Source organism: Drosophila miranda (assembly GCF_003369915.1).
Source record: "Drosophila miranda strain MSH22 chromosome Y unlocalized genomic scaffold, D.miranda_PacBio2.1 Contig_Y1_pilon, whole genome shotgun sequence".
NCBI classification, from domain to species: domain Eukaryota; kingdom Metazoa; phylum Arthropoda; class Insecta; order Diptera; family Drosophilidae; genus Drosophila; species Drosophila miranda.
In genome coordinates, this window is record NW_022881603.1 from 22,531,920 (window position 1) to 22,545,177 (window position 13,258).

Sequence of the window (13,258 nt, forward strand, 5' to 3'; positions counted from 1 at the left end):
CGGATTCTAACCGGAACAATCCCGCGGAAACCAACGACTGAAGTACCCCTGAACGAGCGCGTGTTAATTGCCAGCCCCCGTGTCCAGGCCCACGACCAAGACGGCCCACCGGTAATTCACTACCGAATAGCCTCGCACGCGTCCTCGCCGTTTAAGGATTCAGAGCCCCGTCTTTCGCCGCGTCCTTAGCTACGTTTTTCGACTCCTCGGGCGACGCTCCAGACATTTGATCGTAGACCACGTGCAGCAACAGTGACCCGGACCAACTCAACATGGGAGTCAAGTGGATTTCGGTCAGGCGCAAGAACGAGTTGGAGATGATTACCGCGGAGCTTGGGTTAGACAGCGCTGGAACTGTCGAAGAGTTGAGACGTCGACTCGCGACCTTCGCAAACTCGGCCGATTTACCAAGTACGGCGCGTTCTCGGTTGGAGGAATTGGAGGCCCAGTACGGAGTCGCCGTGACTCCAGAGGTTAAACCACTTTCTCCCCGCCCTTCTACACTCGCGCCTCTTAACCTACAACCCCATCCCCGGCTGCGTATGATGTCGTACCCGCCAGTAGCCGTAGTATCGTGGCGTCGGGATCCGCTGTGCCGGCAGAGAGCCTACTCCATGGCATCGACGTCGGTGCCGCGCAGAGAAACTTGCACGGTAGCAAGGACCCACCAACGAAGGGGTCCACCTGGAACGAAGAGCATTTTAACGCTGCGATCACCGAGAAAATGGTCCGCTGGGGAATCGTGTTTGATGGGTCCGGCGATCCGTTAAGTTTCCTGGAGCACGTGCAAGAGAGGGCAGCCACTTATAAGATAGATCTACGCCACTTATCACAAGGAATCCTCGTGTTGTTGACCGGTCGGGCCGAGAGTTGGTTTCGAACGAGCCGCCTTAGTGGAGAACCATGGGAGACCTTTCGCAAAGAGTTTTCAGAGTTTTTTTTGCCTCCCCGGTACTTTCAACGGCTAGAAGACGAGATCCGAACCCATTTTCAACGACCAAAAGAAGCGTTTAAAACGTACCTCGTGGACATTCGACTAATGATGCAGCGCGCGGGATACACCGAGGCTCAGGAATTGGAAAGGATGTACGATAACATGCTCCCGGAATACCAGTTGTTTACGAGACGAAAAGATTTTGATTCTCTCTCCGAATTAACGCAACTGGTTGTGAACTTCGAGGTGACGCGTAACAAGGGACCGTCGGAGCTCACGGGCTACGCGAACCAAGCACGAGACACCCATCCGCGGGAAACTTTAGGGCCAACGGCTGGTCAACGAGGACCAAGGAATCACGCGGCCGCGAGGACACAGGATCTCCGGCACGATAGAACCCAGGTGAGGGATTGGTCGACGGACTCGCAGCAGCCGGATGTCAGGAATGGAACCATCCTCCAAGACGCCGACCCCATAATCGACGTGCAGCATGCTTGTAGGAACTGCGGCGGGTCCGGACACTTTTCCAGGGAGTGTAAACAGCCCCAAGTCTTGTACTGCTGGGACTGCGGCCGTCGCGGGCTACACACCATCGAATGCTGTCGCAGGAATTCGTCGGGAAACGGACAGGCGCTTCACTCGGCAGGGGACCGGGCGAAGACCGCCAATCCCACCCGAGGCAGTAAAGGGAACCCTGCGGCTGGAGAGAGGACGAATTCGCGCGCAAGTAACCATGGAAGGAGAGGACCTACTCGCTACTCTGGACACAGGCGCCACACGGAGCTTCGTTAGCGAACGCAAAGCCCTGGAGCTGGACAACGGACAGAGTATAGCGATGGTGCGAACGACGATCAGATTGGCGGATGGGTCCCTCCGGGAATTGACTCAGGCGCTGATGGCAGACATACGACTAGGAGATCAACAAGTAAAGATGCCGGTGCTAGTAATGAAAGACGTGCTGGATGACGTCCTCCTCGGGATGGATTTCCTATGCGGAATAGACGCGACCCTGCAGTGTGGAGGAGTCCCCTTGCGCCTGCAATTTAAACACAGCCATGATACCAGGACTCAAGACATAGGATCCCCAGCCCGCCTGGATCAACCTACGAATCTCAGCCGAGACCGGGTCGCCCAGCATCAAGAACCGACGAGGAACGACGTGCCGAACGAGGAGCGCGTGGCCGATCCCTGGGATCCATGATGGTGAGGTGGGGAAAATTTGCGAGGGACGACGTACCAAACGAGACGTGCGTGGCCGTTTCTTCAAGGAATTCTAGGAATTCGGGCGAGGTCTCGACCCCGGCAGGATACCAACCCGGATGGACATCGGCGCTCCCCGGCCTCGACCACAGAGCCATGCTGAAAAACCCCTTCCGGGTACGCGAGGTACAGCAGCGATCCAAGAAACGAGTGCGATTCGAGCCCGGCATCGGCGACAACGGGCCCCGCCGTAGGCGCACCAGGGAACGGACACAGGGAGCAACAGTGGCCACCGTGAGTATATCCCAATTGCCCGACGTTTTGGCCCCTGGATTCGAGCCCGAAGACGACGAACCCCTGGAACCCCGGATCACCGAATGGTTGCAACAGGAACTGAAACAATTCGACGGCCTCAGCGGAGTGTCCCCCATTGCAGAACACACCATCGTGATGCGCGACAACAAGCCTATAAAACAACGTTATTATCCAAAAAACCCCGCTATGCAAGCCGTCATTAATAAACAGGTCGACGAACTGCTTAAGGAAGGGCAGATTGAACCTTCGAAGAGTCCACATAGCGCCCCAATTGTCCTCGTGGGCAAGAAAACAGGTGACATCAGGATGTGTATAGACTTCCGACAGTTGAACGCGCGATCAATCCCCGACGCGTATCCCTCCCCAGGATTCACCACATATTGGAACAGCTGAGAGATGCCAGGTACATATCGACCCTGGACCTGAAGAGCGGCTACTGGCAAATTCCGCTTGCCCCAACCAGCCGCGAGTGCACGGCGTTCACCGTGCCGGGCCGCGGGTTGTTTCACTGGAAAGTGATGCCTTTTGGCCTTCACTCCGCCGGCGCGACCTTCCAGCGAGCACTGGATAGCGTGATTGGCCCCGACATGGAACCACACGCATTCGCCTATCTTGATGACATTATCGTCATCGGGCACACCGTGGAGGACCACATGCGGCATCTTGGGACAGTTCTACAGCGGCTGCGCAAGGCTAATCTTCGACTCAACAAGGACAAATGCAGCTTCTTCAAACGCAGACTGAAGGATTTAGGACACGTCATCAGCGGGAACGGCAAACACACGGATCCTGACAAGATCGCCGCAGTGCGCAACCTGAAACCTCCGGCAGGTGTCAAGGAACTTCGCCGATGCATCGGTATGGCCTCCTGGTACCGGCGGTTTGTACCCAACTTTTCCGAAATAGTAGAACCCATGACGGCGTTGTTAAGGAAAGATCGGCAATGGAAATGGTCGGAAGAACAGGAGAAAGCCTTCGAGGAGTTGAAGATCAGGTTAACCGAAGCGCCGGTCCTCGCCTGCCCTGATTTTTCTGAAAAATTCTCATTGCAAACCGACGCTAGCGAACAAGGATTAGGAGCCGTCCTTACACAAAAGATAAGGGACGAGGAACGAGTAATAGCCTACGCGAGTCGACGCTTGTCCAAAGCCGAGGAGAACTACTCCGTTACTGAGAAGGAATGCTTGGCAATAGTGTGGTCAATCCGCAAGCTGCGCTGTTACTTGGAAGGATACCGATTTGACGTGATCACGGACCATCTCGCCCTCAAATGGATCAACTCGATCGACAACCCCACTGGACGGATAGCACGTTGGGCTTTGGAGCTGCAGCAATATCAATTCGATATTCGCTATCGCCGAGGGAAGCAGAACGTGGTAGCAGATGCACTTTCCCGCCAACCATTGGAGTTACTACATCAAGCTCTGGAGGAGGAGTCACAGTGCAAGTGGATCAGGAAAATGTTGGCGAGAATCAGGCAGCAGCCGGGCAAATATGAAGACTACCGAAGCGAGAGTGGACAACTGTATCGGCGCCTGCACACCGTGCCCGAAGAAGAAGACTCCACCCCATGGAAACTCTGCGTCGCTGCAGAACATAGACGACGCGTACTAAAAGAATGCCATGACCACCCGACGGCCGGACATCTAGGAATCCGAAAAACAAGCACACGAGTCGCCCAAAAGTACTACTGGCCAGGCCTGTTCCGAGAAGTCGCCAGATACGTTCGCCAATGCGTAGTGTGCCAAAAATACAAGGTGAGCCAGTTCAAACCGGCGGGGAAAATGTTCACCAGACAAGTTGACGAACCCTTCAGCGTGTTATGCGCCGACTTTGTTGGGCCGTTGCCCCGCTCCAAACATGGAAACACCGTCCTCCTGGTTTTCTTCGACGCATTTAGTAAGTGGGTCGAACTGGTGCCTCTACGCAAGGCAACTACGCCACACCTGGAAAGATCATTCCGAGAAAGAATCCTAAGCCGCTTTGGTACCCCTCGTACCTTCGTTTGCGACAATGGGGCACAGTTTACCAGCCGATCGTTCAAAGGATTCTGCAAAAGGCTAGGGATGGAACTTCAGCATACTGCCCCGTACACTCCCCAACAAAATCCAACAGAACGCGCGAACAGAACAATTAAAACGATGGTGGCGCAATACATCGACGGAAAACAGAACACTTGGGACGAGCTCTTGCCAGAAATCACGCTCGCGATCAACTCAAGCGTGTCCGATTCGACGCGATTCAGCCCCGCGTTTTTGATCCAAGGTCGCGAGCCAAGACTGCCAGGCGCCTTGTACGACGAGGTTACGCCAGGAACGGGAACTAGCATCGCCGACCCGGAGACCAGGGCACGACAGATGAGAGAGGTGTTCGAAATCGCAAAAACAAACTGCGACAAAGCATCAGAAGAGCAAAAACGACATTACAACCTCCGCCGTAGGGAATGGAAACCGGCTATTGGATCCCAAGTGATGTTACGTCGCCACACTCTGTCCAAAGCAGCCGAAGGCTTCGCCTCCAAGTTGGCCACGAAATTCGAGGGACCATACCGGGTGACCAAGTTTCTCTCTCCGAATCTCGTCCGATTACAGGTTCTAAACGGACGTAAGCAGCGATCAGCCAGTTTGAACGACCTGAAGGCGTTCTACCCGACCATCGACGAAGATGACGAAAAGACCGACCAGATCAGGACGGACAGTGAAGACGACCCTGACCGAACCAATATACAACAATCTTGATTACAACGCAGATCTACTCAAACCGCCACGACGATGCTGACACCCCGGATACACAGAGACGAAACCAATCAGGAACCCGGATATCTTGCGAGGAACGACGCACCGAACGAGGCGTGCGTGGCTGCTCCTCCTGGACACATCCGCTTCGGGAACCCGGATATCTTGCGAGGAACGACGCACCGAACGAGGCGTGCGTGGCTGCTCCTCCTGGACACATCCGCTTCAGGAACCCGGATGTCCTGCGAGGAACGACGCACCGAACGAGGCGTGCGTGGCTGCTCCTCCTGGACACATCCGCTTCAGGAACCCGGATGTCCTGCGAGGAACGACGCACCGAACGAGGCGTGCGTGGCTGCTTCTCCTGGACCCATCCGCTTCAGGAACCCGGATATCCTGCGAGGAACGACGCACCGAACGAGGCGTGCGTGGCCGCTTCTCCTGGACACATCCGCTTCCGGGACCCGGACATCCTTCGAAGAACGACGCACCAAACGAAGCGGGCGTGGCTGTTCCTTCAAGGGCAAACCGCAACCGTGATTGTACCGAAGGGACCAACCAAGGCCGACATTTTGGAGATTCTCATTAAGTCTATAACCGCTCCGCCGCACTCATAGAGTATCAAAGTATTTCTTGCCTGTAGTCAACAAGTCCATGCCTATTCACAGCTCATCGAATGCGAGAGACCCCCGCCGTCGGAGAACTACGACAAAAGCCAGGCCGGAGCCCCCAGTCGACTGGGAGATCATCGAGGAACTGATTCTTCGCCCCACTCCACGAGAATTCCAAGTCCACCCAGAGGTCCTCAGCTGGGAAAATTTATGCGGCGACGTCGTAAGCTGGCCCCGCATCGACCAGATCATCGAGGGGCACGATTCAGACCCCGATCACGTCAATATTACAGGAGACGTGGCCCAGACGTACAGGGACCCAAGCCCTGGCAACGCCGCCAGAGCCACGTTCACCCATGCTCAGGGCCCCAGCCAGGTCAACCCCGACCAGGTCGCCGAAGACCACGCGCAGGGCCCTGGACACGCCACCGTAGGAGAAGCAGCCGACTACACCGCTCCGGGTCCGAGCCCCGACGAGGGGGCAGAGGCCATCACTATCCCTGACGGGCTGCCAGGTGCCACCGCACGCGGATACCGCCAGCAATTCGAGCCGACGAAATTCGAAAAAGAGGTGCTCCGCTGGGAAGAGCCACCGCTTCCGGCACTCTTCGGGGCCCTTGATACGCTCAACCTTCTCGAACGGATAGACGGGTTGGACATCGCCCCCGAAGATGCAGGACTACCGGCCGTCAGCAACTTTGACGCCATCCTGCGTCCCGAAGACATCGCCACCGAAGATGCAGGACTACCGGCCGTCAGCAACTTTGACGCCATCCTGCGTCCCGAAGACATCGCCACCGAAGATGCAGGACTACCGGCCGTCAGCAACTTTGACGCCATCCTGCGTCCCGAAGACATCGCCACCGAAGACGCAGAGCTACCGGACGCCTGCGATCTGGACGCCATCCTACATCCCGAGGGCGGCCGTCCGGAGATACCAGAAACGTCGACCCCCAACCCAGCCGTTCGTTGGGTGACTGGGGAGGCGGATTGGAGAGTACGTACGCCCGACGGCCGGCTGCCAGACACCCTGAAAGCCCGGCTCCTGGCACAACTCGTCAACCCGCGGCGTAAAGATGTCCGATTCTTGGCAGAGGCGGACAACACCTTCTTCCAGGTCCACATCAGCAAGACGAGCAAAGTGACTATTCGCTCACGGGCCCCCCGAAGTAAGGAGAGGGTGTGAGGACCCATACTGGGACCCTCACATAGTAACAAGAATAATAATAATAATATTAATAATTGGATTACTCACAACCATATGCTATAGTAGTAAATAAGCTAGTTATGTTTTGCATAGCCGAAATCCCGCCAAACGGCCAGCTCACACGGAACAACCGCAAAGAAGACGGCGAGGAGAGGGAGCCATGCTCAGCCGGCAGCAGAGCGGAGCTCTTTCGGAAAAGTCCCGTTGGCCCGAAAACGAGCGCGAGGCGTGGCGAGAACGTCGAGCGACCGTAGCGAGAGAAGGAGTCGATTCTGGGAAGTGAGCGAAGACGGAACGTCGCGGACATCGAAGTGAAGAGAAAAAAAAAAGTGTTGAACGGCCGCGCGCCAGAGAGGAGAGAAGAGTATGGAGGAGCTGCGGGAACACAGGCGCCGGATCCGCGGGTGAGCTGGCCGCTGGCCAAGGTAGTAGTAGGAGTAGGAGGGAGTGCGAGGGGAACCAATTCAATAAAACTTCGATCATAGAATTAAGAACGCGTTGGCTTCCATTTATTTTCTCTGGTCGGGCCACCGACTGCGGTCATCTCTCCACCCCCTCCCCACCCGTTTTCCTGACTGTTCTCGGTCACTACGCTCCCGCTCTGACTCTGGCAACAGGGTTTTACCCTGCTGGAGTGAGAAGTGGTACGCGTTTCGACAGAGGCGCCCCCCTCATCCTTTTCCTTCACCTCCCCGGACCCGCGGCCCACTTCGACCTTGGCAACAGGGGTTTTACCCTGCTGAAGTCGGGGAGTGCAGCGTCTCGGGTGAGTTTCGCGCCGCCCGGCCCAACGCCGCTTTCCCCCCCCCTCCCTAATTTCTCCCGAAGGCCCGTCGTTGACGGCGGCTCGGCGATCCCTGCGCCAACGACCCGCCTCCCCCCCCAGTCTCGACGTCTCAGCAACTTACAAATAAACTGTAGGTGACCCTGGGCAGACTGAGACTGACCCCAGCCTAGGATCACTACTTTACACCGGACGCCCCCGTCGTTGACCAGACGCTTCACCTTCCTTGCGGTTGGTTTTATCCGCGCGAGAGAGCGCGTGACGACGGCCGGCCACTCCTCGCGGTTGACGGCCCGCCACCGTGAGTTGTCCGCCGACCTCGTCTGGGGCCACGATGCCTGGCGCTGGAGCTCGGGCCGGTGCGCCTCCGCCCGCTCCCCTGGGCACGACGTCTGTCGGCCCAGCTTCGGACGCTCGCCCTGGCCGGGATCCGGCCATCGCCAAGGACCTCTCTCCCATGGCTCGGGTGAGTGTTGTTCCGCGGCCTCGTCCTTCTTCGCTTCCGCCGTTGCTCTTGCGCCGTCATCCGCTTCGCCGTCGGCCGCCACCTCGGCTTCGGGCGCCGCCGCTGGGCCCTCCGCCGTCCGTGATGTTGGCGTGTTCGTCGTGCCCTCCGTCTCGACCTCTGCCGTCCTCCCGGGCGCCTCCTCGGGCACCTCTTCGGCGGTGGGTGCCACCGCTGGGCCTGTCGACTCCTGTGGCCGTGCCCGCCGCCTCGGGTCCCGCTCGTCACTGGCGCGTGGTGCCTCCTCCCACAGTCGAGCCTCCCTCGCTTCTTGCCCGGGCTGCTGCCACCACATTATTTATTTTCAAAATGTAAAATCTTATAATGCTGGTATATTAACAGCATTATCAAATCAGCAGCAGCAGCACTGGCACGGGCCACAGGGAGCCGCCATCGGGCCGTTCGTCTCGCAGGAGGTGCGCTCCGCGGTGCGAGACGGCATGATGTGGCACGTGCAAACGCTGCACATATCGTGGGCCTCTGGGCCCGCGCACCAGCAGCAAGAAGCGAGGGAGGCTCGACTGTGGGAGGAGGCCGGAACCCGGCCAGGGCGAGCGTCCGAAGCTGGGCCGACAGGCGTCGTGCCCAGGGGAGCGGGCGGAGGCGCCCCGGCCCGAGCTCCAGCGCCAGGCATCGTGGCCCCAGACGAGGTCGGCGGACAACTCACGGTGGCGGGCCGTCAACCGCGAGGAGTGGCCGGCCGTCGGCACGCGCTCTCTCGCGCGGATAAAACCAACCGCAAGGAAGGTGAAGCGTCTGGTCAACGACGGGGGCGTCCGGTACCGGCTATTGGTGTCCACCGACCGGCAGGAGGTATTCCGGGCTAGGTATTGAGAAGAAAAGAAGAGTAGAGAAGAAGAATGGAGAAGAAAGTAACTGAAAACAAACATACCAGTAAAAAAAAAAAAAAAAAAAAAAAAGCTCCTATGCGAACTATCGGTAAGGGGGAATCGAACCAATCGCGCTCATCGGAGAGGTACGGCAACACCGCAAGGCGTGTGGTCGAAAGAGGGCGACAGGGGCACCCGGGTCGAGAACAAAGCACGCGCGCCGGTCGCGCGGGGCTTTTGAAGCATCCCAAACCTGGGACGCGGAAAACCGGGGTTTTCCGCCAATAAAAGAAAGTGTGAAAAGGAAGTGTGAGGAAAGGTATTCCCACACGTAGGGGGCAGTGCAGGGTTAAGCGCTAACGGCCGTTATCCGGGGATATCCGGAGGCGGCGAATTCCCGAGGAGAGCTCTCCCGGGGACCCAAGATGAGAGGGGAGGACCCCTGGAGAGAGAGCCGCGGGATGACGGGATCGGGCCGGCAGTGGCCCAGCGCATGACCAAATATGGTCATGAGATCACGCCACCAGCCAGGTCCCGTTGGAAAGCGACAAGGGGAGGAAGGAACGCCGATGGAAAAATACGGGCACCGCATGGCGGAAAGTGCCGTTAGCGCCAGGCGGCATCGGCGGCGCTGACGCAGAAGCGAGCCTATAAGAGGAGGGCCGCGACCAGGAACAGGGGACAGTCAGCAAACGGAGCTAGCAAGAGTGAAGTGCTTGACGCGCAACCCACCAGGAGTGAGGCACCCTCGGGCCGCAAAGCCAAGGGAGTCGAGTGAGAGCGAACGCGTCAGGCGCCTGACTGAGAGGCGGATTTGGGCCACGTGCCAAGAATCGCTAGCCCCAGTCAGTAGAGCCGGCGGTGCCACGCTCGGCTACGCCGTGGGGGGCCCAGGGAGCGACACGCTCATCGAACCACGGAGGAGAACCACGAGGAGAACCCGCACCGGAGTCGGAATAGCGTAAGATAGACTTAAGATACCAATAAAGCATACTAGCATACCAGTACAAGACCCAACCCGTGCCTTCTTACTTGTCGTCGGGGCAACATACAAATATTGTTGCAGCGAGGGCAGCGAGGTATCGCGAGGGCATAAAAATGAGGAGCCGACGATGGGTTCATTCATTGAGGAAAGAGGACTTGGTCCAGTGCGCGCGGGCGTGCGGTCTTCGATTGGAAGGCACGCTGACCGAGATGCGCCGAATCTTCAAGGAGTGGATAGAGAAACACGGAGAGGAACCGGAGTATGCGGACGCGCTCGAGGCCTGGGAGATGAAGGCGGGAGGAGCCGTGACCGCGGCCCAAGTGGAGGACGGGGCGGAGTGCCGGCTCGACTCGCTGCCGGCGAGTGCGGAGCAAGTAACGCTGTGGAGACGGCCGTCCGAAACCCCAGAGGAGCTCATCGCGAGCCTGGCGGTCCCGGTGAAAAGCCGGGCGCCTAGCCGACCGCGGGCAGAGAGTGGGGAGAGGCCAACCAGGCCAGCACAGCCGGAGCAAGGGGGCGCGAGAAACCCACAGGGATTGGAAGAAGGGAGAGCAGGGGAGGATCGTCGACGGGGACTAGATGAACAAACCACGAGACCGCCCAGTTCGAGTTTTGCCCACGTCGCCAAGCAGGTCAGGGCGAAACCACTCGAGTTCCTGGAACAGATCGAGTGGTCAGCCGACATGTACGGGTTGGAGTTGAATCTAATTCCGCGAGCCATGCCTGAGCTGCTAAAGGGTCGGGTGCTCATGTGGTTTGTAGCCAACAACAGGCAGTGGCAGACATGGGACGCATTTGCGCGTAGCTTCCAAGCATACTTCCTGCCGAGGGGGTATTTTGAAAAATTACTCCAGGAGGTGAGGTTGAGGAAGCAAAGATGGGGAGAGCCATTCAAGGACTACATGGTGGAGATGCAGACCCTTATGCGGCCACTAAAATGCACGCCCGAAGAGCAGTTGGAGCTCATTAGAGACAACAGCATGCCCGATCTGAGGGTGTTCATCCGGCCACATAGGTGCAGAGACCTGGATCACATGATGACGCTGGCCGACGAGTTTGAGGCTCTGGAGAGGGACCGGCTGGAGTTCCAACGGGAGTGTCCGGCGAATAAGGCAAAAGCAAACAATCCGTTCGCTCGTCCGGCAGTAACGGAGATATGTCGCTGCTGCCAGGGCGACACGACAGCCAGCTCTGATTCGACAAGGGAAAAAAGGCCGGTCCCAACGCGGCGGGACGACCAAGCGAACACGAACATAGAGGCTGGGTTCGGGAAAAACCCAGCCCAGGCGTGTCGACGATGTGGAAGTGACCGCCATTGGGCACAAGCATGCGATGGCCGACCTATAACATTCTGCTGGAGGTGCGGTTGTAACGTTCCGTTCTCTTCCCGTCTGATGCAGCTGGGCTGGCTCAGCGGTCGGTAGGCTCGCTGCAACAATATTTGTATGTTGCCCCGACGACAAGTAAGAAGGCACGGGTTGGGTCTTGTACTGGTATGCTAGTATGCTTTATTGGTATCTGTAGTGTATTGACACTCAGACTTAAGCACGCGTTGTCTTCAAGATTCTCTTTTATTCTATCTCCCTTGGATGGTGTGACCGTATATAGATATTAATATAATACCTTACACGCCTCTCCTTAGATGTTTAATATACATGTCATTTACAAATCTATTTTCTTATAACAATTTGATTTGTGTACTTAATCTAATTAGCGTATATAAAATTTATGTGATTTCGTATTTTTCTTTCTTCTTAATCTGTTTAGTATTTGTTTCAGTGTTTAATTTGTACATAATTTGATTTCATAATTCCTTTCTTTATATTATTTTATTGTTAAATACGCCTTACTACCTTCCCTGCCTCACGTGGTCTCAACTCTCTCCTGGTGGGTGTTGGTTGAGAAACTATTTGTTCATTGTTGGTTTTGGAATTGTCACCTACTGAACAATTGCTTTCGACATCAGGTGTTTTCGCATTAGGCGATGTATGATTGTTAGTGCTTTGGTTTCTAATTTGATCCAGGTGACGTTTTATTTCTCTGTTATTGTTCGCCAAAATACAACAATACGAACGCGGGCCCAGTTGTTGTTTTACAGTTGCCTGAGTCCAGCTTGCTTTGTTAGGATTTTTGTAGTCCCTAACCATAACTTTTTGACCCTTTAAAAATTCTGTGCTTCGTCTACCTTTGTGATTTACAACACACTCAGTCTGTTTTTTATTTATTATGCTTTCCACCGTAGGTGGTTTTAACAACGAAAATCTTGTTTTTAGTGTACGACCAAAAAATAATTTAGCAGGAGATTCGCCCGTAGTACAATGAATCGTATTTCGGTAATCGATCAAAAATCTATTTAAAATTGTATTAAAATCTTGTCTTTCATTAGCCTTTATGTTTGCATATAGTGATTTCTTAACAGTCTTTACAAAATTTTCTGCTTGACCATTAGTCGCTGGATGTCCTGGAGCAGTAAAAATGTGATTAACACCATTGTTTTTCATAAACGTTTTAAAATCATCAGAAGTAAACTGTCGTCCATTGTCACTAACTAACACGTCTGGTAAACCATATCGACAAAATACTTCTCTAAGCTTGTTGATAGTAAACAATGAAGTTATTTCCTTCGTTTTGAATACTTCTGCCCATTTTGTATAAGAATCTATAATAACCAATAAATGAAAACCTCTAATTGGTCCTGCAAAGTCTATGTGTACTCGACTCCAAGCCTTTCCTGTGGATTTCCACGGTATTAACAGACTCTTTTCTGGACTTGATAGTAGTTCCTGACAAGGAATACAATCTCGAATTAATTTCTCAATTTCAGAATCCATGCAAGGCCACCACACATAAGAACGTGCTAACATTTTGGTTTTTACTATTCCCAAATGCGATGCATGAAATTCTGCTAAAATAGCTTGTCTCAGTTTGGTTGGAATTACTACTCTGTGTCCCCATAAGATACAATCATATTCCACTGAAAGTTAATTTGTTTTAGAGATGTAGGCAGAAAACTCGCTGCCTTTTAATCTTGTCTTCGAACCAGTGTTAATTGCCTCACAAACTTTTGATAATATTGGGTCACGTCGTGTTTCACGAGCTATTTCTTTGAAGCTAATTTTGAACACCTTTTCGGACTGTATAAAATGTATGTA